General features: G+C 42.3%; 1 protein-coding gene and 1 long non-coding RNA gene across 7 annotated transcripts in view; one reads left to right on the forward strand and one right to left on the reverse strand.

Moving 5' to 3' along the window:
* Window positions 1-26849, forward strand: part of LOC135907732 (soluble guanylate cyclase 88E-like) — a 281964-nt gene that overhangs the window by 194155 nt on the left and 60960 nt on the right. The gene's annotated exons all lie outside the window — the stretch shown is intronic.
* On the reverse strand, window positions 1682-24871 carry LOC135906899 (uncharacterized). The gene is made up of 3 exons (XR_011508236.1): window positions 24795-24871; window positions 21421-21613; window positions 1682-1933 (listed from the first exon to the last, which is right to left on the reverse strand). It is a non-coding gene; the product is annotated as an uncharacterized lncRNA (long non-coding RNA).

The raw sequence follows: 26849 nt of genomic DNA on the forward strand, positions 1-26849 counted from the left end.
GTTAATTTTGAGAGTTGAATTTTTGCTTTTTATGGGAATATATAAGAGAATGTTTGGGAGTTAATTTTTACAGCTTTAGGGAGCTGTTTTATTAAGGGAGTTTTAAACAGATATTTTGGGAGTGCATTTTAGCTCTTTATTAGAGCTTTTACAGGTAGGTCGGGAGTTTATTATGCACCTTTTGGGAATTTTACGAGGTTGAAGGGAGTTTTTTGTGTGTTTAGTAGATTGTGTCTAACGAGGTGCAAAAATTATGACAAAGCAATAAAATGTCTGGAAATTTATTACAGTTCCAGAATCAAATGTGCCAGCATAATATTACAATCAATGACTATTAGCATAATGAAAGTGAAATAATTCAATAAATTGGATACAAACAAGCAAACCAGTTTGGCAGGAAAATCAAGCATATTGCAAGCTTCAGTGATGTTGAAAATCCACAAGTGCAGCCAAGACTGAAATTGAGTGGCTCAAAACATCATGAGCTATTGGGCAGTCCTTGCAGGCATTAGAACAGGCCACATTTGTTTTTGCACGTAAACAAGCATGCTACAAAAAATGATGCAAAGGAGGCCAGACAGCACCAATGACCTAGAACATAATGAAAGTACTTTTGAATACCTATGCTATTTCTAACAGACATCTACATACAACTTATTCTCTCATGTAACACGCAGCTGCAAAGAAAAGCCGAGGTAGTACCACCCACTCTGAATCAATTTCCTTAGCACTGTGCAGTACCTGAAATTCAAGCTTGCCAGCTAGAGAACATGACAAGTTCACAGCAAAATGGGGCATAATGTGATAACAGTAGTCAAACAGGTGATATCTCAGGCTGAAGTAAATTCAACAAGGGGACTAGTCGTCAGGGAAAGAAAATCCAAGCAAACAATTTCAGCTCACTTACATGCATACACAGATGCCACTACGTAGGTTCTTGTTGTGATGCCCCATGACCTAAGTCAGCATCAAAGAGGTCCATTAAAGAGTGGCACACATGCAGTGGCACACACCCAGTGTACACACACAAGTTTGTGTCAAAAAAGTTCGTTGAAGAGCTGCATCTGCCCAGTGGCCCCAAGTGATAACCAATGGCCACAGTGACACACCCATGGTAGCCCCAGGGGGCACGTACTGAATTTCCACAGCTATAAGGAGCTTTTTCAAAGTTTCTTGCCTCAGAAGACGCCTCGCATTATATAACCGACATTGACACAAACAACAAGATCACTCATAGAAATCGGTTTCAGCAACCTCCCAAACTCCCCTACTTCTACACACCTTGCTATCCTAACTAAATCCCCATGTTGAGCATTTAAACTTGCCTCACCCTCCCTATGCACTCAGTCATTTTGCTGGATATCCATGAAGTGGAGAAAAGTGAACTATATAAATAATGCCAAGGAAAACAGTTGTTACCCTAACGAAGAAGTCCCCTGCTCAAAAAAATTTGTCCACCTGATATAACGCTTGTTCGACCTCTGCTGACCACCTTCGGCTGAATATTGCATATCACACAAAGCAGCAATTCAACTCTATAATTTTTAGTTTTATAATGAAACAAAAATTTCCAATACAGGAATCCTGAACAGGAAACTGTAAGTAATAACAATAATACAGGAACCCTTAACAGTATCCATAAGTGTGAAATTTTTACACAGGCAAAGAGGCCAACATTTAGCCACTAGGGCACACACAAGGCATTATTACAAACATTTTCTCTGCAAAAAGCCCTAACACCCCGACGCCAGGTGGTGTCTTGCGTGGAGCCATGCACGCATTTAAAAAAATAGGCATTTTGTATTTTCTTCTTCCGCAAGATCAAGGCAGGCAGGCTGTGATGCTGTGCAAGCAGTGGTGGCATTCAAAATGGAAGGAATCCACACAAAAAGCCATGGTACTGTTGAGATGGCAGTGCATGATAGGGAGCATCCTGAAAAACCAAACGTAAATAGATTATGTACTATTGTATTGCAAACTGACACCACATGAATATTTAAACACAGCATCACGAATTATTCAACAGTGCTGGGCCATTCAATGCTATCACGCCAAGTGTATCTTGGCCACCTCAGATTTTAGGAAAAATTACAGCCCATTGTACCTTAGGACAGAAAGCTGATCTAGTTGCTAAGGATTCATTATGCAAAAAAAAGGTGAGGTGTGCAGACACAAGAGCAGAGAAGTGGACAACACGAACGCATTGTACAGTTGCAGATTGGATAAGTCGAGAGTATGACAAAAGCCCGTCTGGTCGGGATGATGCATACTAAAAGGAAGAGGTCCAGACACCGACCAATATGGCTTAAAATAGTTATTTACGTTTTGGCTCCATCACGGGAGCCTTGTGAACAAGACTCCCAGGGGGAGCCAAAATGCAAATAACTATTTTAAACTATTTTGGCCAGTGTTCAGACCTCTTCCTTTTATGTTGCAGAACGCACACACAGAATACTTTGTGAAAATTTCACATCGTGTGAGCATCGTTATCTTGTAGACTAAGGCTGAAACATTACGGCGCTGACAAAGCTACAAACAAGTGTTTCTATGAATGACCACAAGGCTTTCCATAATGTTTCATTAATTGAGATGGACCATTAATGTTATGTATCTGCAAAGAGCATCTTCTTATCTGACTTGATTAAATATAATAGACCTTCGAGCAGTTTCTGAAAAGTATTTTCATCCAGCTAGGGTGGTTTGTAGGTACGAATAACCAATTTAGGAACCACTATTTTGTATTGAAGAAAGAGCTTATCATTAAAAGAACCTATAGCTGCATGATTAAAAGTTTCTGAAATTTTGAATCAACTCCATATCTGCAGAAGCTCTTTAATTAGGTATTAGGATGCCTAGCAGTACTAACAATGAAAGTAAATGACAACACATTAAAAAACTAATAAAATGAATGTGTTCTTGATAATACAATGTGTTGTCTTATTATACACAGATTATACAAAACACCAGCAGTAATGCGCATATCTTCAGAGTGCACATAGTTTACTAACGTAATAAATACAGGTCAACATCATAAAGCGACACAGGTACTGGGGTTTTTCTTTCACATTGGCCTGAAAAACCAATCACTTGAGCATTCAGCCATATTACAAACAGCACCTGCGTGCATGAATTCAAGAAACTTTCAGATGTGCAAAATTGTTTAGGAGCTTTTAAGCAATGGGCATTACACTACTATTATGGGTAATTGGTTGCCTGTAAAAGTGGTAAATTAGGTGAACTGGTAGTTGTCCTTCTGGTGAAGGATATTGCAGAAAATGTGAGGACAAAAACATAGGAGCAATTTGGAACCTATGAATGCTAAGAAAGAAGACAATATGCAATGTTACCATGCTGACAGACAGTCAGATGAAAGATGATACGAAGAAAGTTAAATACAGATTACACAGATGCAAGCATTCTGCTTCTTTATTGCTGCAAAACTCGGCAGTTACAGAAGTGCTTCATCCCCTGAAGAATATTTTAGCAATACGTTCACTATGGAGTTCCATTGAGGATGCATCAGATTTGCATGCTTCAAGTGGTTTGGGCTACTCAGAAACAGACATCTGGCTTCTAAACGCAGGAGCATGACGAAATACTGCAAGTGTTCCAGAAAAATGCTTACATGGTAAGGGAAATGACAAAAACAAGAACGTGGATGAAAAGACCAAACTGCCCCAAAGTCAAATTTTAGCAATGTAAGGTTTTATGAAGCATAATTACAGTTCTAAGACAAAACAAAATACCAACATGATGTGCAGAGAATGGGTGCGGGAAATGAAATGACCTCACTAAACAATGACTACATAAATAAAAACGACACATTTGCAGGAAATTTCACAATACGCGACATATAAACTGTGATTCATGATGCACCCATGTCATACATCATATTGTTCAAGTAACCAACTTCTTTATTCAAGACCCCTGTAGAAGGTTTGTTAATGCACTTATTGGTTTCTTGGATGGAAAAGGCCTAGTATGCAAATCTGCACTTTCCTGCCTTATATTTGCAAAGTGCATGTGTACAGTCAAATTTTGGCACAGTTTGGCATCTTTTGCAATGTTTTGCGAGATATCCACATACTGTTACCATCTACATCTGTGCACGATGCTCCTGCAGCCTGCCATTAACACAAATACTGGTTTATCCTACGTAACACTTTCCGCTGAAGGCATTAAATGCACTCAAAGGTGCCCCAAAGACAGGTTGAGCATTCTGCGCAGGTTAGCAAGGTCTGAAAAACTTGCAGGACATTGTAAAAGATGTCAATACATGGCAAAATACAACAGCACAAAATACTCAGAAGATATAAGGCTAAAAGTGTACACTGATATATAAGGGCCTTTCCAGACAAACCGATAAATGCAACAGCACACCTTCTATTGAAATCTCGAATAGAAAAATTGATTACTTGAAAAATATGTATGGTACACGCAAAATAGAATGAGTGATGTATCTTATATGTCGCGTATAGTCAACTCTTGCTGCAAATGTGAGCCTTTCATGCATGCATATAATCGCACTCATACTAAAACAAGTTCATGTGCAATGCTCATCTTGTGCATTTCATGTGCTTCATGTTATAGTCAAGTAACTGTTTCCTAATGCCAATAACCAACTCTCCCAGCTTTCAGCAATAGTATGCAAGATTATTTATTCTTAGAAGTATGATAGCATGAAAAAACAAGGAGAAAGACCTATCAACCGGACCAGCACCAACTACAAGCTGATTTTGCTCTTGGATGGAAACGAGTATTACTAACCATAACCATTATCAGTGTTTCAATGAGGGAGTTGGTGAACCCAGAACTTGCATGAAGAATAACTACAGTAGCCATCTGACTGCACATATGAGCCATGGGTGTTTCCCTATCTTCCAGCCAGCACATAAGGTTAGCTGCAAAGAGCCCTGACAGAGCTGAGAAGGACGTGATTGAGGTTTTCCACATTAGCAAACAAAGATCGACATGTGTCAAAAAATAATCACCATCTCTTTTCAGATTCGAGTAAATACGGTAGTCACCTAACGCAATGTGTAATAAATCGAGGGTAAATGCTTTATAAAAAATTACATGTTTTTGACGAGAAAGAGAGAGAGAGTAAAACATCTTTATTAATAATATTTGAATGGCGAGAGCAGTCCTCCCACACTGCTCTTGCCATTCAAATATTATTAATAAATATGTTTTACTCTCTCTCATCAAAAACATGTAATTTTTTGTAGAGCATTTACCCTAGATTCATTACACACATTGCGTTAGGTGACTACCATATTTACTCGAATCTAGGCCGACCCCAATTCTAGCCGACCCCCTAAAGTTCGAAGCCAACAAAAAAATATACTACCTCGAATGTAGGCTGAACAAAAAAAGCGAGGACAGCATTCACAAAATGCAAACAGCATTTATTGAATCTGAACGTGCAGAGCTCATTGAACGTTGTCGTCACTGCTAGACTTTTCGCTGTGTCCCTTGTCCCTGTCACCTTCAAACAGTGCACTATCTTCGGTACCGTCAGTGCATTAGATATGCTGCACTTTTTAAAGGCGTGCACGATCAATGTGCCTGGGATGTCGTTCCAGGCTGAGCTACCCAGCCCACCAGCTGCGATAGCGATGCACGTTTGATGCGGCCGTTTCCATTAGCATGTGGTCTTCGTCAGTCCACCAGTCCGTGTAATATTTCAGCAGACGATCCTTGAAACGTTTGTTGATGCAGACATCAAGTGGCTGCAACTGGCCCATCATGCTGCCCCGTATGACAGCGAGGTCCGTGTTCGCTTGTGCGAGTGCAGCCTTCACATTGTCGGTCAAGTGCCCACGGTAGGAGTCGACAAAAGGAGCGAGTTCTTTGTCAAAAGGGCTCCTGGACGCCATCGCCACACAATCTTAACCCACTCTTCCCCAATCGCACCCGTCATCCATTCTTATTTACCTGCACAATGACATTTCTTGGGAAAGTTTCTTGAGCAGGCATGGTCTTCCTTTTAAATATCATATAAGGAGGGAGTTTATGTCCATCAGCTGTGCAGCACAGCATCACAGTTGCGCACTGCTTGACGTAGCCCGCAGAGCACACCTTCACCTCCTTGGCACCCTTTTCATTCACTGTGTATGCCACTGGCATATCAAAATACACAGCCGCCTGGTGGGCGTTGCCGATTTGCCGAAGGTTGTGGCCTGCCACTTCTCTCTTTCGCAGCACGTAGCACTGGAAAGCTATCAGCTTTTCTTCGAAATCGCTTGGCACCTTCTGGGTGATTGAAGTGCGACGTCAGAGGCTGAAGCCAAAGCGCTTCATGAATTTTTGAAGCTAGCTCCGGCTAGCTTTGAAATCCTTTGGCATTAGGCCTCGCTCCCTCGAAAGCTCCCTAGCTTTTGCATGGAGCACTTCTATTGTCACTGGAAGGGCAGCTGCCTCTGCGTCCAGACAAAGTTGGCCAAAACTGTCTCCACTTCGTGGTAATGGCCTTTCTTTGGTCCGCTAAAAGCCATCCTCGTACCGGCGCACACAAAGAGCTGCTGTCGTCCCCTCCAATGACGGACGTTTTTCTCGTCGACGCCGAAGTCCCGCTCGGCTTGAAGGTTTGACGATGCCTCTGCAGCTATCACAACTTTTCGCTTGAAAGCGGCACTGTAGTGTCACCTGCTTGGTGCCATAGCAATAACACCACGCCGCACACTGATACGGCCGACACAACACAGGTCAAAATGGCAACCTCGCTTGTGTACGGCTGGCTACTGGCATGGCTAGTAGCGGCTGTGATACTGACTTTTCTAGATGGCGCTAGCTGTGTACCATATTTAGCAGTTTCAATGAAAAACTAAAGTGTTTTTTTTTCTCTTTAAATCCTTGAATCTAACCCGACCCTAGAGTTAGGAATATGATTATTTGAAAAAAAATAACTATCGGCCTAGATTCGAATAAATACGGTAATTTGTTTCGCTACTTTTCTTAGTGCCCCATACAAGATTAACCTTTTCCATGCCAATTTTATTTTCAGAAAACCAGCGAAATTTCCAAACTATTTTTATGAGCTATTCTTTGTGAAGAGTTTCCTTACTACAATATTCGCAGTTTGTTTACAACTTTCTGCTGTCTTTTATTAGCTGACTTTCATGTTTTTAGGTTGCAAACAGACAAGGATGTAGAAACAGTCTACATGAAGCACATATTTTGGAAGAAAGTCAAGCGTACTTTTTTTTATCCTCCATGAAACATGTTCTTCCAGGAAGATAGGGGGTTAACTGAGGGCCCCGATTTTTATTAGTCATATCATAAAAAGGCAACAAGCACTAACACCAAGGACAACATAGGAGAAATTACTTGAGCTTAATAAATGAAATAACAAAATGATTAATTAATGGAAATGAAAGTGGATAAAAAAACAACTTGCCGAACGTGGGGAACGATCCCACAACCTTTGCATTTCGCGTGCGATTCTCTACCAATAGAGAAGAAATAAATGAGAAGAAAGGGGGTTAATTGCGGGGCCCAATTTTGTTTAGTCATATCATAAGCCAACAAACACTGACACCAAGGACAACATAGGGGAAATTACTTGAGCTTAATAAATGAAATAACGATGCGATAAATCAATCGAAATGAAAGTGGATGAAAAAACAACTTGCCGCAGGTAGAGAACGATCCCATAAGTTGCGGCAAGTTGTTTTTTCATCCACTTTCATTTCCATTAATTTAGCCTTTCGTTATTTCATTTACTAAGCTCAAGTAATTCCCCATATGTTGTCCTTGGTGTCAGTGTTTGTTGGCTTCTTATGATATGACTAATAAAGATTGGGCCCCCAGTTAACCCCCTTTCTCCTCATTTATTACATAACGAGGGTCTCAAATCCGGCAACATTGATGCCATCAAGTAGTATGTGTGGGTTTCTTGACCGGTTGCCTTCACCCAAAAAAGATCACGTTCTCGTGACGCCTGCGGCAGAAAGTGTGTTTCACGTCCACCGCTATGGTCTGTGAGTCGTCGCGCTGGATAACACTCGCAGGGTTCTACAAGGAAACATAAATACCCAAGAAAGTGGACGGGAAACGGCGCCACGGTAGCTCTATTGGTAGAGAATCGCACGCGACAGGCGAAGGTTGTGGAATCGTTCCTCACCTGCGGCAAGTTGTCTTTTCATCCACTTTCATTTCTATTAATTTATTGTTTCGTTATTTCATTTAACCTGAAGTAAGCTCCCCTATGTTGTTCTTGGTGCAAGTGTTTGTTGGCTTCTTATATGTTATTGCAGGTGCGGCACGATAAGTAAACCGCAGAGTAGTAAGCAAAAAAAGTGTTTTTTTCTAAACAGGTCGCTAGGGGCCCAAATATTGCTACCAATCATTAGTATTAAGTTGAAGCTTCAAACATGAGTTTTTAGCTTTCCAGCTTCTATTCTTTACTTCAGATGAACAAATACATGACATTTTGATATGATATGGGATTCTTGCACTGGACAGGCAACCTTTGTCACTGCAGCCACCTCACTTTGCACGGTCATTTTTAAAACCCATGGAAACCAACTTCTGCCCAATTTCTGCTCACTGCACCTTCAGATATCATTTTGTTCAGAAATTGACATCACTCACACCAAGCTGATGAAAACATTGCCGCTTGTACATGGCACTGAGTAGGTAAAATGAAATCACTGGACCAGTCAGACTCATCACTATCCCAAAAAGAGTGAATGTGGCTATAATTGCACTCCCTCCAAGAATAAAATCGGGTGGTACTTGGTGCGAGCACTTTCAATGTGTCTCTTTGTGCCCATTTCTGCGCGCTATATGTCTACTAGTATGTCTTACTTAGTAGCTTAAGCAGAAGCTCTGCCATAATATATGTTGTCCACTGTAATGTTATTAGCCCAAACGATGCTGGTAATACAATGTGAGCTATATAACAGGGACATAAAAGTTCTTTGTATCTTTTATATATTTTATCTTTGTCGCATATAGCACACTTCTGCTGGTTCAGGTGGGTTACTAGAAGCGAAGGAAATAGTTTAGCTGAAAAGATGTGTTCTTTGCTCCAAAACAGCAATACTATAACTGATGAATGCCCGTGTAACTTGGCTTTGACTGTTCTGAAGACCAAAGCAATGAATATTGCACAGTGCCATGCAGCAGTATTTACACCATGTCTTGATTTCCCTTCAAGAGCATCTCTTCCGATCACCTGAGGGATGTTTTTAGCACACAAAGTGTCTCCTTGTTGGCTTTTGACTTTTAGCAGTTAGCAGAATGCACATAGAGAACTGGCAAGTGACCAGCCATAACATACCCGCTGTGGGGGCATAGTGGCTATGGTGCGGCGCTACTAAGCCCAAGGGCTTGAATCCCAGCCACAGCGCCGCCACATTTTAATGGGGGCGAAGTGCAAAAATACCTGTGTACCGTGCATTGGGTACATGTTAAGGAACCCCAGATGGTCAAAATTAATCTGAAGTCCCACACTACAGCATGTCTTAAGATCAAATTGTAGTTATGGGATACAAAACCCTTGAATTTAATTTTTATTTCTAAGCCATGACGTGAGTAGCTAGGGATTTGCATTTTTTGTTTTGTGAGGTTGACTCCGGGAGTTCTCAATCAGAGCTTCTACAAGATGATGACATCATTTTGAAAAGTTGGCTGCCAGTATAGAAACATACTGCCCTGTGGTATCATCATGCATTAAAAAGAAGTACGTAGTGGAGCCAACCCTATGAACAGCAAATCAGAACTTTATGGTTTTACTTCTGATAGACCCAGTGCAGCCTTAGTTGTACAGGCACAAATTTAAATGACAAGCCTTGCTCATCCTCAGTAGGGAAATGGTTAAGTGCATTTCGCTTCCTAGTTTCAAGTTCTGCAACTAAAATATACAATTATGTTCACTTTCCTTTTTTGGGGTGGGGGCAAAAACTGAGCACAATTAACTAATCACCTATCTATCATGCAAGCGATGTTTGCCTTTCTCAGTAGTCGATCTAAAGACAGAAAACTAGGCTCAGGTGTTTTTATCTCTAAAAGAAGACAAGCTTTTATATGGCAACCTATCAACTTGAAGCCCACAGTAGTAGTTCAGCTTCTATGCCATCTAGCTGTTGAGCACGAGTCAAATAAAAATTAATGCAAAAGTATTAGTGTTCCATGCTTTTAATGCACGGTAAAGGGACACTAAAGGAAAATAATGAGTTAAGTTAGATTGAAGGTTAGCCTTTCATAATAATAAATTGATCATTTGTAGCAAGAACAGAGCTTTTCTAAGCAAGAAAATTAGAGAACTGGAAAATCAAAGAGCACCAACTAATAAATTGAACCAAATTCTGTAGTTTTATGTGCCAAAACCACAATATGATTATGAGGCATGAAGTACGACGGAATCTGGATTAATTTTGACCCCCTTGGTTACTCTACTGTGCATACAATGAATGCACAGCACACATGCATTTAACACCTATCAAAATGCAGCTGACACACCTACAATTTGATCATTCACCCTCAGGCTTAGCAGCGCAACATCAAACAGCACAACTCAGAGCCCATGCTTGCAGGCAACCTTCTGCAGTGATTGCGTCACTTGGTGCTCATGAGGCAGTACTTCCAGCTGCTTCAGCTGCTTTTAAGTGTGTGCACTGCTGGCTTTTGCTGTTTTAAAGCCCTTAAAGCCCAACTACAACAAAAGTTAGGGCTGCGTAAAAAATGATTCAAACAGTGTAAATACAAAACAGCCTTCTAGCATTATTGATAGCGAGACTGAAATGAATGCCACAATTACCAGTAACTGGCAGTGAAGCATGACTCAGATTGCAGGGCTCCTTAGTGCGGCCTACGAGATAAGGGACCACCTGCAGCTGCCTGCAGTGTGATAAAAAACCTGGAGGCGATGTGGGCTCTCAAAAAAAAATTATGGGGTTTTACGTGCCAAAACCACTTTCTGATTATGAGGCACGCCGTAGTGGAGGACTCCGGAAATTTCGGCCACCAGGGGTTCTTTAACGTGCACCTAAATTAAGTACACGGGTGTTTTCGCATTTCGCCCCCATCGAAATGCGGCCGCCGTGGCCGGGATTCGATCCCGCGACCTTGTGCTCAGCAGCCTAACACCATAGCCACTGAGCAACCACGGCGGGTGATGTGGACTCTCGTCATAGCCACTAACCACCAGGTTCATGCGTCATCTGCTAATACACTATTAAAAGAATACCAAAAAGAAAATTAGACAGTTACCAGCCCCGCAGCTTTGCCAAGATCACTACAGTAGTATTTACTACTCATTTATTACCAATTTAGCAAAAGTGAAATTTCTTTGCATTTGGAATTTAAGCTTTTGCAGTAGGGGTATTGAGGTGTGATGATCACAATGCTCCTGTGCTTTGTGACATTACATCACTACATATTTGACAAGGCCATGGTGTTAAGTGTTTTTAGATACATCGATATCTTAATTCTTTTACAACCTAACTCCAATATGACACATGAGAATACAGTAGATTACATTTGAAATCTTTTTAACGAGCATGGAAAAGCACTAACCTTTACACATGAGACACGCATGGCGAAAGCATTGTTAGCAAAGCTCCCACGTGCTTTAGATAATTTTTCACCTTGGTCAGTGTCGGTTCTGTTTTTTCCCTTAACTCTTCCTAACCGGACAAGACTTCGTCAGACTCAACTTCATTAAACTATTGACAATGCACTGCATATCTTAGATAAACATTTGATGGTCACCCTAAAGCATGTTTCCCGAAGTTACCAACCAAGAGCAAAGAATGGTTAGCTACTGTATGAACCAGCCTACACCCATGTTAAACCAACTATTGCCCCAATGTGCCTTGAATAGGCTCTAAAAATGTGTATTCACACAATGCGCAATAGCTTTTGTGCTCAGGTTGGCAGGTTCATAGCAGCTGGCCTCCCTCACTCATCATCGGAATCTCAGAATCCCTACTGCAAGAACTTCAGGAGTTGAAAGCAGCAAAAGACAAAAGCGCGCAGTTTGAAGCAGCCAGAGGCACTGCCTCAGAGCACAGCAGTTGCACTGACTGAAGAAGTTTGATGACAAATATGGGGCACCATTTGTGTCGCTGGTTCCGAAGAAGCCATCTAAGCTTTGTTCCCATGCTTGAGTGTAAAAATACAGCTGTTTTTAACAAAAGGCATGCAACACCGTTCATCAATTGTGCCACTTGAATGGTTTATCAAATAACCTCTTACTTCTGGTAAGCTCTACACAAGCGAAATTGGACACTGCACTGATGAAAGGGTAAGAGAACATTTGCAGAATATAAAAACAAAGGAAGACCAATGTAGGTGAGCATTGTAACACATGCACTTGTCATCCCTCACTTGAAATATATTTTTGGGAGTAGAAACACGAATGCACAACTGATATCATAAGCTCTTAATATCAAAGAGTGGGAGTGACTGTGTAATTATTCATTTTCTTATTTTTTTCTATTTCTCACAAGTATGTGTATGAATGTTTTTTTGCTTTCGGTTTACACAGGTTGCTTCACCTCAATTTGTTTGACCCTGTTCCCTTCTTTGCAATCCTTCATCCCTCCCCCTCTTTTATGAACCTCCAGAGATTATATGAATAGGTCCTGCTTTCTTAGAAAACATGGCACACTGGATTGGCATGCCTACCACTGCATGTAAATTCTTTTGTGTTTCTGGTTTTTATCTCAACTCCTGAAAGAACCCAACATGAGTAGCCCCTTTCCTCTCCCCTTCTACCACAACTCAAAACCTCGCCTTGTCAATCCCTTCCATTTACAGTCTGCCTTTTTTTTTCCTTATTTGACATCCACTACTCTACACAACAAACTGGCTTATACGGATTTTTGCTCATTTTATGTCGCATCGATTTTTATTTTAAAAGATTTCTGTTCTCATATGTATTGAAGGATGAAGTGGCACAAGCATATCTAGAAATTTTGGACAATGCACCTTCCGCTATTGTCGGAAGCTATGTGTCGTGATCAAGTGACGAGCATACAACACTTTTTTTTAAGTGACAACTGTATAATAGGTTACATATGCAACGCATGCAAGGCTACATGCTGGCTTTGCTCGCATGGTCTGGGCCGCTCTCCCAGAGGCATCGTTCCACATCTCACATGATGGTGTACATAGCGCCATCTTGTTGCGGTGGCGCACACATCTCCCTTGCTTTAGAGTGGCCCCAGCCATAAGTTGAGCAGACTTGGAGCTCTTACTTCTCACGTGCTCTTCGAACTCTTACGTCCACTTCTTCTGAATGCTCCAGGTTGCGATGGCTGCAAATGCTTACTTGTGCATCGAGTGAGACCACTAGCTGTGCTCACCGCATATGAACGTTAAGTGTGAGCTGGCCCAACTACTGTCCCTGTTGCAGCACCGGACAGGATATGGACGGCAGTCTGTGGTTGAATAGGGTCTTTTTCCAAAGTCCTGTGTTGCCATTTTTCCAAAGTCCTGTGTTGCCACTCGTATTACTTGCACTGCTTGACCGTATATGCTTCATTTCTTTTCTTGAATGTCCTAGTGTTCCCCAGTGGCTTCAGCATTCTTGGTGCCACTGGCACATCGGTTCTGAGGCATTTTCCTATGAGTTCAGCAAGTGTGAGCCCTTCTTTGCCTGGAGGTCATGATGAGCAAGCAGAGCCTTTTGAATGTTGGATGACTTCTTGAGCAACTGCTTAGCCATCTGTACAGTTCTTTCTGCAGCACCGTTGCTCTGGTGTAAGTAGGTGCTACTGGTTACATCGCATAATTCCCATTGCTTGACGAACATGCTGAATTGTGCCAAAGCGAACTAAGGACCGTTGTCCTGTCATATAATAGCTGGTGTCTCAAAGTGAGCGAAGATCTGGCTCAGTGCTTGAGTTATGTTCTGTGTGGTAGTATGCCTCAACTTCATGTGTTCAAAGAAGCGCGAGTAATAGTCCACCACTACGAGGTAATCTCTCCATTCTCAAAGAGATCAATTCCAATCACTTCCCATGGGTGTTCTGAAAGTGGAGTGTGTATCACAGGCTGTGTCTGGTTTACAGTGCTATTGACAGACAGGACGTTTTGACACATAACTCTGGATGTGTTGGTTAATATCTGGCCACCAGACTGATTGAGTGGCTCAAGCCTTACATCTTCCAAGAACCTGACGACCAGTATGCAAGCGCTAAAGCACATCACTTTGCATGTTCAGTGGGATGATAACGTAACTGCCTTTGAGTAAAATTTCATCCACCAGTGTCAGTTCATGGATAAATTCTGCGTACCTCTGCACTTCTGGCCGCAGCAACTTGTTTGGGCCATGACGTACAGTAGCCCCTGACCCTTGCTAAAACGGGATCATTCATTTGCATGGCCTTTATCCTCTCTAGCAAGTCTTGGGAGGCAGACGGCAGTTCCATTGTAAGAATTTCGTGTTCTATGATGGCCTCGCTGATGGTCCCTGGGCTGCTACTGCCTGTTTCTTTCTGCAGTTTCCTTGAGAGCACGTCAGCAAGGCATATTTCCTTGCCAAATATGTGGGAAATAGGGTAATCCAGCAGTCTCATTCGGACACGCTGCAGATGTGGACTCGGTTCACCCAGGCAGTTTGATGACAGCAGAAGCACTAGCGGCTTATGGTCTCTTTCTACATGAAACTGCAGACTTACCAGGTAGCAGCGGAAATGCTTGCAGGCCCATGTAACTGCCAGTGCTTCTTTCTCTATACAAGCATATTATGTCTCTATGTCAGAGAGGGACCTTGAGGCACAGTCAACTACAAGCCTACGATCTTCTGTCTCTTGTAGGACTACCCCAAGACTGTAGGATGATGCATATGCAGACACAGTGACAAGACTAACGGTTGTACTGGGTGAGCACCGGTATCGTCGTCAATGGCTTTTGATGGATTAAGCATCACTGTGAAGCAGATCATGTAATGGTTTTGTGAGCTGTGAGAGCCTTGGAAAAAACAGACCAGGTGGCGGGCCATCCCAAGAAGGAACACACTTCTACATCCTTCGTCTGTTGGTTCTGCTACCTGACAGCACATTGACCTTTTCAGGGTCAGCAGTGATACCGTTTGCCAATACAATGTGTACAAGGAATTCCACAGACTGCTGGCGAATGAGAAGAAAGGGGGTTAACCAAGGGGCCCGATGTTTAGTAATCATATCATAAGAAGCCAACGAAGACACCAAGGACAACACAGGGGTAATCACTTATACTTACACAATGAAATAAATTATAAATTAATGGAATTGAAAGTGGACGAAAAAACAGCTTGTCGCAGGTGGGGAACGATTCCACAACCTTCGCATTTTGCGTGCGGTGCTCTACCAATTGAGCTACAGCAGCGCCGTCTTCTCATCCACTTCCTGGGGTATTTATGTGTTACTACTACAACTAACCCTAGGAGTGTTAGCCAGCACCACTGCTCACAAACCTTGGCGATGGATGTGGAACATCCTTTCTGCTGCAGGCGTCACAATTACGTGATCTTTTTGGGTGAAGGCAAGTGGTCAGTAAAGCCCCACATGCCAACTGAAGGTTTCAATGTTGCCGGATTCGAGACCCTTGTTATGTTATGAACGAGAAGAAAGCAGGTTAACCAAGGGGCCCGATTTTTATTAATCATATCATAAGACACCTACAAACAAAGATACCAAGGACAACACAGAGGAAATTACTTGTATTTACTAATTGAAATAAAAAATTATAAATTAATGAAATTGAAAGTGGATGAAGAAACAACTTCCCGCAGTTCGGGAACGATTCAACATCTTCATATTACGCGTGTGATGTTCTACCGATTGAGCTACCATGGCACCGTCTTCCCATCCATTTTCTGGGACATTTATGTTACTACTAGAACTAACCCTGGGATTGTTAGCCAATGCCACGACTCACAAACCTTGGCGGGGGATGTAGAGCATCCTTTCTGCCGCAGGCATCACGAGTATGCGATCTTTTTGGGGGAAGGCAACTGGTCAATAAACCCACACATGCTACCTGAAGGCACCGATGTCGCCAGATTCGAGAACCGCATTATGTAATGAAGAAGGGGGTTAACGAAGGGGCCCGATTTTTTTACTGCTGGTGTAGTACACACTCTCCTGTGTTTAGGGTGATGCCAGCTTCTTGCAGGCGCTGAAGTACTTTGTGCAGTCATGCATCATGTTCTGCCTTCGTGCGGTCAAACACTATTATGTAGTCTTGCAGACAGGCTTGGCCGTGCAGGCCTTCTAGCGGTCTTAGCATTTCCCTGTAGAAAAATTCAGTTGCTGTGGAAATTCCGAAGGGCAATCGGAGGAACTTAAATGGCCAATTGGCGTCAGGAAAGTGTTGTACCTCTAGGACACAGGTAACCAGTAACCAATAACTGGCCCTTGCGTCAATTTTGCTAAACCAGGCAGCTCCAGCGAGTTTGGCCAGGCAATCATCGACGGTGGGCACTAAGACTCGTTCTCACAGAACGTTCTATTTCAACCTTCCAAAGTCACTGCAGATTTGAAGCTTGCCTCCTTTATTTTTCGCAACTACCATAGGTGCACGCCACTCTGTGGTCTCTTTGACCTTTATGATGATACCCAGACTTTCCATTCTCTCCAACTCACATTGGACACTCGGCAACATGGGCAGAGGTACTCGCCTCGAGTACATAATAGCACACTGCTTGGCATCAAGGAGTAGCGATATTTTGTAATCGGTCTGTCGCCAGGTAGAGGTAGCGGCATAAAATGTTGGCTGAGTCACTGACCTTGCCTGCTGACTCTGCTACTTTTAGGAGACTTGGAGGACATTGAAGGACTTGATTGCGGGACATCAAAAAGTGCGTCATGCAGCTAGTCTATTACATAAATTTCTTCTTGACACAACCAGCCATTTCAGCACAGGGTCGCAGTGAAGTCTAACCGTTGCTATTTTGGTCCAGTTGGGTCCGAGCAGCTGTTCATTTGCTTGCTTCATGTTGCCCATGACTTGTTCGTCGTAGAGGCTTGTTGGCATTACAGTTACATTTGCACCAGTGTTTACCTTGAACTTCACTGGCAAGCCATTGACCATCACATTGATTTTCCATGGCCCAGGATCCTGTTGGTCAGTTAATTGTCCAAGTAAACCTCTTCCAAAACAGCTTGGTATGTGCTTTTTGTTCTGCTTTTTGGAAGCAGAAAAGCATACGGCAGCAGTGTTCCTTTTTACTGCAGGCACTGCATGTTTTGCCATTCGCTGGGCACATAGTGTGTGATGGTTAACCATAGGTGTTCTGTTGAACCGTACCACTTGCATGTCTGTGCACTTTGGTCACACTGGTTTTTTCGATAATTATTTGACTTTCCTTTGCTCTTTGAGAAGCTGTGCATGGTGTTGACAGCTTCAAGTTACTGTAGCTGTGGCCGTAGGTCCTTTTGCTGCTGGTTGATTGTCACCATGTTGTGAGCAGCATTGACAGTGGCTTCTAGAGTAAGCTCGGCGTTATGTTGCAGCTTCTCACTTACCTGTGCGTCTGTAGGACCGACCACGAGTCTATCACAGATCAGTTCCGCTTTCAGGGCACTGTACTCAGAGGCTTCGGCTATTCTGAAGAGTTGAGTGATGAACATATCGGCTGTCTCATGCGCGTCTTGCTTCCGGCTGTTGAACTTTGCACACTCGTATAACACGTTCATCCGTGGCAGTAAATTTTTTATGAACACTTGCATTACTGTGTTGTAGTCGAGTTTCTCAGCATCACAGCACCTGAGCAAGGCTAGGACGTCTTCTGCTTCACGACCCATGGCATAATGAGTGTGTTCACCTGCGTCTCGCCGTATTGCTTCTTTAGTCTGGAGATGGCTCTATAGCACTCCCATCTCGTGAACCACTGTTTCCACTCCTCGGGTCGCCAAAAATCAAGTTTTTCCGGCAGTTCGATGATGAACGAGTTGAGCGGAGCTGCGTGCTGGGCTGTGGAAACTGTAGGCGAAGCCATGGGTAGCAAAGTTTCGTATTCACTGCACTGCGCTGCATGTGTAGACTTCTACTTGCGTGGTGCACTTCTCACAGCGTTGTCGAGTATCCCACCGCTGCCTCCATGTCGTGGCTGGATGACGAGCAAACATAATTGACAAAACATAAGTGCTAACTGGGGACTGTTTACTAGGTCGCATATGCAAAACACGTACGGCTACATGCCGGCTCTGCTTACACAGTCTGGTCCACTCTCCCCGAGGCATTGTTCTGCATCATACATGACCGTGTACGAAGCACCATCTCATTGCAGTAGCTCACACGACACAATGTATCAGGGTAACTCAATGAGCAGCAACTTCAAAAGAAGTATACTTCGGACGGCTGCTCAAGTTTAAACAACTCTCAGTTAACAATGTCAAGACTATTTGCCCTCTCATTAACATGCACATTTATGCCACTAGACCGTAACCTCTTTGCTACATTATAGCACAGTCTTGGTCCGAATTAAAACACTGATATAACACAGCAGATAAGTTACGAATAAGAGCCATAAATACGCAGAATATTAGAAAGGCGTGCACTCTCATTCTTGCTAACTGATCATTTGTTGAAATTCTGGCAGTCTTCTGAATTGTAATTTTTAAACGGGCTGCCCATTGGGTTACGATAATGCATTGCGGTGAAATTTGATAGATGGCCGCAGAGCGAATTCAACTATTCAGTTTAAACCACAGCTAGTTACCCCTATGCTTTTCTTGGCTTTAGTGCCTTTATTATTTATCATGCACTGCCCGGGGGCGTGCAAGCAGGGGGGTTACAACTTCGAAAAAAACACATCTTCATTCGCACAGCACACTTGGTCACAAGATAATCGATTCCACTCTGTTGCAGTTTGGGCAAAAAATGATAGCATAAAGGTCCGTTCTAGTTTGGTATTCTCGAATTTTAAAGTCATGATCTGTTCTCTTAGATACATGGTGCGGTGGTTTAAAATAAGTGTCTCTATTATTTCCGGTTTTGTTATTATATATGCTAAATAGCAATTTTAGTCGCAGTTTCCTTCGGCGAGACGAGAGCGCTTCCCATCCGAGCTCACTTTTCATTGCAGTGCAGCTCTCCTCCCGCTTGTATCGCCCATGAACGAACCTTCCCGCTCCGTTTTGTATTCTCTCGATTTGGTGGATCAACGTTTTCTGATGAGGGTCCCAAACACAACACGCATACTCCAAGATCGGACGAACGAATGAAATATAAGCAGTATTCTTTAGGGCAAAAGTTGAAGATTTCAAATTTCGCTGAATAAAATTTAGCGCTCTGGCAGCGTTTGCAACTACATTACTCACATGTGCGTTCCAAGAACAATCACTTGAAAACATCACACCCAAATATTTATACATATATTGCTGGTCAATAATATCAGTGTTCAAAAAATAACGCGTTTCTATAATTTTCTTTTTTTCGTGAAAAACAGATGAACACATTTTTTTTTATTTAGTTGGATTTTCCACTTCTCACACCATAAGAGAATGTTAGTAAGATCAACCTGCACATCGATGAAGTCCTGTTTATTTTTTATTTTTCTATACACTATACAGTCGTCGGCAAACCAGCGTAAACGCCAAGATATCCCGGCAGGAATATTGTTAAGATAAACTAAGAACAAAAGCGGCCCTAAAAAAAGACCCTTGAGGAACTCTCGATGTGACCTCGACACAAGGAGAAGTAGCACCGTTCAGTATTATGCATTGCCGATGCTGCGACAAGTAATTGACAATCCAGTTACACACTCCTTAACATTTGCCTCATGAAGTTTTTGAAGGAGCAATGAGTGACAAACCATGACAATCGCCTTTCGAAAATCTAAGAAGACAATGACTTTGCCCGTTCTCATCCACCTGAGCCACTGAGTCGTGATAGAATTCAATTAGCTGTGTTGTACAGGACAGTCCCTTGCGAAAACCATGTTGATTATCAATTAATAATCTATGTTGTAATAAATGTAACATTATTTCTTCGTACAAAATATGCTCTAATATTTTACAGGAAATGAATGTTAAAGAGATAGGCCTATAATTGTTTACATATTTTTTTGGACCACCCTTATGAACCGTAACTACATGTGCCATTCTCCAATCATCCGGCAGCACTCCAGTAGAAAGATCTAGTGTAGATTAGGTAGAGGTAAGATGCGATTGGCCAGGTACAGCACTTCAATATGCGGGGAGAAATACCATCTGGGCTGGGGGCATTAGTCTCATCTATACTTTGTAACAATGATTCGATACCACCAACACTGAATTCGACAGGTTGCATCATGGCTCAGCTCTCACATGAAATTTTCCAAAGGTTGTTTTGGGCAAGCAATGCAGAATAAAAAAATCATTAAAGCAAGCTACCTTAGCTGTATCATCGGATAGGACCTTATGATGGTGAACAATTTCATTTACTCCCGTTGAGTCAGATCCGCATCCTCTTACGTATTTCCAAAAAAGCTTTGGATTTGTTTTCATATTATCATTAAGTCGATTGAATACGGACCCTTTCCAATGTGAACTTTAGTTTTATATTCATTAGTTACTTTGACCTGCTTCTTAAACTGATAACTGCTTTGTGTTCTTTTGAATGCGTTATATACTCTTCTTTTCCTTATTAACCTCAGGATACTAGGCTTCACCCATGGTTTCTTAGTTTTTCAGCCTAACTGAATGGACACTCGGTACATACTTTTCCGTCAGTTCTGTAACTTGTTTTAAAAAGAGACTACATTTGTACAACATCAGAATTCTCACAAAGATAATCAAAAACAGATAAATGAGCGAATAATTCCTGTGAAATGGCAGAATAATCACCTTTATCAAAGAAAAGCCTGTTGGCTTTATATGGACGTGATTTTAAAAAAAATGAAACCCATTTTCCTTCTCATTCATTCTTGCGGGGGTCTGAAACCTCATAGCCTTGATGCCTCAAGGTAGCATGCATGGGTTTATTAACCACATGCCTGCTCACTTCAGTTCAGGTGTTACACGACACCATCATGCAAAAAAGGATGTTCCACATCTGCCCACCACGGCTCTAAATGGCGCTGGCTAACACTCCCAGGGCCACGTATACCACACATAAATACCCAAGTCAGCACAATTGGTAGCGCATCACGTGTGTACTGCAAAGGTTCTGGGTTCAGTCACCACCAGAGACAAGGTCTTTTTGTCTGCTTTCATTACTTTCTTTCAATATTTTCTACATTTCAATTTTAACGACAGCTAATTACACCAATGCTTTTCTTGGTTTAATTGCCTGCGACCTTTATATAACCAGCAAAAATAAGGTAACAAGAAAATGAAAAGAAATAAGTGGAGGACAGGGTCATCAGTGTTCAAAGAAGCACCTTCCTTTTTGTATCTTTAACCAACACTTGCGCCCAATAGGCAACTCCTCTGCCTGCACATCAAATGACAGTGCAAGAGATGCAGCTGGAACCCACACTCAAATATATGTACAGCATACCAATGCATCTTCTCCGAAGGTAGTGAAGAGCACAGGTGCCTGTGGAGCTGTGTGCCACGGTTCCTCTTGCCAACCCATGGAAAGGAGCATAAGTGATACTGTAGAGCTTGCCGCTTCAAGCATCGTTCAGGTAGCCATTCATTATCCTGCACGTAGTATCCAATGTATTGTAGATATCGAGGCAGCTTCAGTCCTGCAGCAAATAAAGTGATCAGTTCTAACCAAAATGTTGAGATGCAGGCACTTTGGCAGACGGATGCTAACATGTTGAAGTTTCTGGGATGCCAGTCATAATTTCGTTAAACATTATATGGGCCACTCATGCAGGGATGGAAGCAGTCAAAGAAGTTTTGGAGCAGCTCTGAGAGCAGCAAATTTGACACACTGGAGCATGAATTGCCCGTTTTGGAGCAGTAAATACATGTTTACATGAGTAGCTTGGTAAAGGTCAATGAGTGAAATACAGGCATATGAAGAAAAGGTGTTGCTTAGTTTACTTTACAGAGCACTATTTGATTATGGCAGATCAGTTCTGCGGAAGCCTGCAAGGCAAGTAAAATTCATGACAGGAAAAATTTTCACCCACCCTACTTTAGCATGAAGCTAAGAAGGAAACCTGTACATGTTTCTCGAAAACCACCATTAAATTACATACTGGATGTGACAACTAACTGTGGCCAAGAAAAAAATAAATGAGTGCTTTCCGTGAACATCGCCCCCTCTATTTTGATAGACTTATGTTAGTGCTACTGAAGTTTCTTTTTTTTTTTCGTGGTGAACAAGCAGTTAATATGTAATTGTAACGAATGTTTATTTTCTTACTTATCCAACACGGTGCCAATGCAAAGATTGTGGAATACGCCGAGAAATGACCGATAACAGTGTTACAACGACCTAGGTCAAGTGTGGTCTTTCTTTTTTTCGACAAAAAAAATACAAAAAACGCAAATTTTTCTTTAGTAATTCATGTGACAATGCGCCCCGCATCAGTAATGTAAGTGGTCTCAGACGGAAACATTGCCATCAGCATACTGCATATATTACTAATGTGCAAACCTGGGGCACAGTCTTGTAAAGGTTCACAAAGTGAACGGTTACCATGATTGCGCTACTTCGTGTTTGGTAGGGACTGTACTTGCACGCCAAAAACTACTGACATGTCGAGAAAAAACTGCAGCTGCTCATTCCCAGTGCCCCTATTTGGCAAAGTTTGCGGAGAGCTTGATGCAATATTTGGTGCGCTGAAGCGTTGTCATGGTCAGGACAGTTTATTTTCACCTTTTAGTTATTTCACAGGCTTTTTCTCGTTAAAGGAAGTCTTCACAAATCCTAGGCTGTTTTAAATGCTGTTACCGGCCATTTGTAACCACCATACAAAACTTTTTCGCTTCTCATCGATTAGGTAAATTTAAAAATTTAGCTAATGAAACATGTTCGTGCACACTGAACGAGAAATATATGCAGTGGCTGCCATGAACAACACTCATCAAGGTGTCCATCAACACCATTCGAGTAGTGTCCTCTGGTAATTTTTAATTCTTGGCAACCTGCAGTTGAGATAGCAGAGTATCGCAGAATAAATGTCAAGTGACGTACTGGTCATTGCATGTTTGCCGGTATTTTACACAACTTTTGACACACTGGTTGGAAAAAAGACATGAACGGGCATGCTGATTGCACTTGAGCTGTGGTATACAAGTTTCCCTTGTCGTGCAAGGCATCTACATTAGACAGACGGGAAGGGGTATCAATGATTGCTTGGGCAAGCATAGTTACAACCTCCATAAAAGTTATTGAAGTAGGTCCCTTGCCATGCATTGCAAGACTTGTGGATGCAAACTAGTTTTTTTAAAGAATGTGTCATCATAGGATGCAGTCGCACTCAAGTGATGCGCGAGATTATTGAGGCTAATGCCATTGCCAAATACATTAGGATGTGCGTGAGTACACCCTCCTATCTTTATCAGACAAGGAACTTTACTTTCTAAGTTGGTCGGCACATTTTCAATGAACTGCAGCCATATGTTTCTAGTAAGGTTGTTGTTTCAATCTTTTTCTCATGTGTGCTATGAGTGGCGCATATAATGTGCAGTAGGGTCATGGAATAACACCAGTTGAAATTTAGCACTCATCCTCCTGTCACCTGTACATTTTCTTTCATGCTCAAACTGAGTTATGCTAAAGCAAGACAAGAATCCATTCAGTCAATTTGTGCCTTCGAACCGGTTCAGTGTCCACAGTGCATGATGATGCTATTATAGAGGGATATTGAAAATATCGTTTATTTTCTTTGAATAAATAAAGTTTAGTATTAAGTTTCACACTGCATTTTGCAAGTTTTAATTACCCTAGTATAAATTTGTATTCTAGAATGTGAAGGATGAAAAAAAGCATTTCCAACCTTAGACATCTCCAATGACATCTAATCACTACAACTTAGAGGAAAGGCGCTACGATCTCAAACAGTCGCAGCTTCTATCCGCGGTTGTTGTATATAAATGCATTACGTACCGAGAGAATATGATCAAATCTTAAAGCTAAAACTAAGGTAAAGGCTTGTACCAACACGCTTAAACAAGGGAGACCATATCAAGACACATAGTGCGGATGTAAAAAAAATAAATCATGGAGTTTTACCTTTTAAAACCACGATCTGATTATGAGGCACGCCATAGTGGGGGGACTCCGAAATAATTTTGACCACCTCGGGTTCTTTAACGTGCACCTAAATCAAAGTACAAGGGTGTTTCCGCATTCCGCCCCCATCAAAATGCGGCCGCCGTGGCCGGGATTCGATCTTACGACCTCGCGCTTAGCAGCCCAGCACCACAGCCACTATAAGCAACCACGGTGGGTACAGTGAAGAGCTGTGAAAATTTTTCCTATACCAGAAATAAGTTTTTGGCCAGGGACTCAATAATCGGGGGAATCGCGCCCTGTCTGGCGTAAGGTCTGGCGCTGCTCACAGTGCCCCCTCAGCAAACCGGGACATTTGCACGCGAGAACGAGAGCACCAAGTCCGGCCATGGCTGGTAAACCATATGACGATACATTAACAAAATATACAGTAACTAAAACAAAAGGACGAGTAAAAACGAGACGTGTCGTTTTTATTTAACTGACATATTATCTTCGCGTCTTTTCCCCCGTGTACGATATAGAGGTTACACAGTTCTGCTTATTCCATATCAGTAGTATCGTCTTACATCATGCATGCGCACTGAGCACATGAATACGTTCTGGATATCGCAGAAGGCGTTGTTCACGACGCGAGACTCACGATAGCGAAGTCAAATGCGATCCTTTTAGAAATAAAGAAAAAAATTGTTTGCCTATGACAAACTTTGCAAACAAGAAATAATATATAAGCTTACCAAAATGCTTCGTCCAGGTTGGTGGTGGAGTTCGTTGGCGTTCACCGTTGCGCATTACGCTGTGTTGTTAATCACGCTGCCCTCGCTTGTAGGCGTGAGAAGAGCATCAAAGTATTATTATTTTCTGTCAAATACTGCTGCCTCGTAAGTACAAACAGAAAATTTTGAGCTGTCTAGCCTACCCCGGCATACCGGCACACAGCAGCTTCCCGCGCTCAAATCTCGCCGTGGATTCGAATTCGCGCCGGGTGCATTTCGATGAGCTGTTGTGGCGCCACCTAGAAGAGCTTAAATATGGACGGAACGAAACAAAGTTCTAACCATAGAGTTTCTCACTACATTACCTAGAGGGAAATCTGGCGCTGCTGCGCTGTGGTATGCATGGGAATGCCGGTATATTGTGGATTCGGATTGGCATCGTTCTCGTAGAGACAGGACACCTTGAAGACGCGCTTGGCAAGTACCGTTCCGTCTGTCACAATGATTCATTTTCTACTAGAACAACACGTGAAAAGCTGTTTTAGCTTTATTATTACGCGAAAACATGTTTTGTTTAACTATGAGAACTTGTTATTGTGTGTACGACTACATGTTACGTAAGAAGTATCAGCGGGCCGCTAAAGTTGGAGGACAGACGACAAGGTTCGCGCTCGCTTTGAAACAGTTTGTCGTCTGTTCTTGCTTTTCTTCGCTTGGTCATGCATAGTGGGTGAGTAAAGATGTAATATGCGTGAATTGAAACATTCTATGAAGGTTTTACTTTGAGAACGCGTTATTTGCGTAGCCATATCCACGTTTTAGGCGAAGCCTCTTACAACACCAGCCAACACGAGCCTCGCAGACACATATACCGTCATTCCCATGACGGCACGGTGCCACCTTAGGAAACTCCCATAGACGGTGGCGCCAGATTACCCTCTAGGTGTTATAGTGAGAAACTCTATGGTTCTAACATATGTCCGTCTAGATTTCTTTATATTTATTTATTTCAGTCTAGATTTCTTTATATTTATTTATTTATTTAAGATATAAGGCACATGCTGTTTAGAAAATACTCACGGCAAACAATGTTTTGGTCTAGTTTCTTTGGCCCCTCCGATTTACGTCCATTGTCAGCTGGCCTGCGGCCTTTAAACGATATTCCTTACATATTGTGGCTCAATATTGAGGGCACTGAACCTGGTTGAATGGGGTTTAAATAGAGGGACAATATTTCGTTCTCTAGAGTATTGCTGCTGGGGATGGAGCGAGTATTAGGCTGCTTCTCGTCGGCAAAAGGAACCGGACGAGTCACGAAATGCAAGAAAACGAACGGCTTGCATGATTACTAGTACAGTCTCGCTTGGGTGACCAGTGAGAAACAGCATAATTAACAACCTAACAAATACAATGGACAGCCGCCAAATCGTTGGTCAATTAGACATGTCAATGATGAGTCAGATTGGTGATTCTTTCGTGTTTTTCCGTTTCGTGTGTTGTGAAAAGCTTCGTTTATTCGATGTTCTGCCCCATTTTCACCAGAAAAAGAAAAGCGGCGTGTTTCTGTTGACGCCGCACGCGCACGGATTTACGGGCAAGCCGCGCGTGTCACGTTCACACATATCGCTCAATAAAGCACTTCAGCGGTATCGACATAACGGCCGCACCACTGGTGGTAACGGCTAGTGGTACCGGTAGTAAGAGGAGCCGAAAGGACCCAGAACCACAGGGCACTACAAGAATATATTTCATGGTTTCACACCTGCTTACTGCAAAAGTGTACAAAATACATGCATGGTAGCGCACTGTACTCGTAATGCAAAAATAAACGAATTAAAATTAATTTGTAAACTAAGAAACGAAGGTGAACCTTCAATAATTCACGAACAGGTAGGTTCACACTCAACTGACTCATGAAACAGTATGCTAGCTGTGTCAAGAATCTTAATTAGTCGAGCAATTAAGGGTGGTGATGTGCAATGCCTTGGGGAAATGCATGCAGAAGTAGGACAATATAGCTGTTGCCCTGTTTTTGCTCATTCCCTATCAGCTGATTAATCACTTATTCATTTATTT

The sequence above is a fragment of the Dermacentor albipictus genome, chromosome 1 (genome assembly GCF_038994185.2).
Source record: "Dermacentor albipictus isolate Rhodes 1998 colony chromosome 1, USDA_Dalb.pri_finalv2, whole genome shotgun sequence".
Lineage (NCBI taxonomy): Eukaryota > Metazoa > Arthropoda > Arachnida > Ixodida > Ixodidae > Dermacentor > Dermacentor albipictus.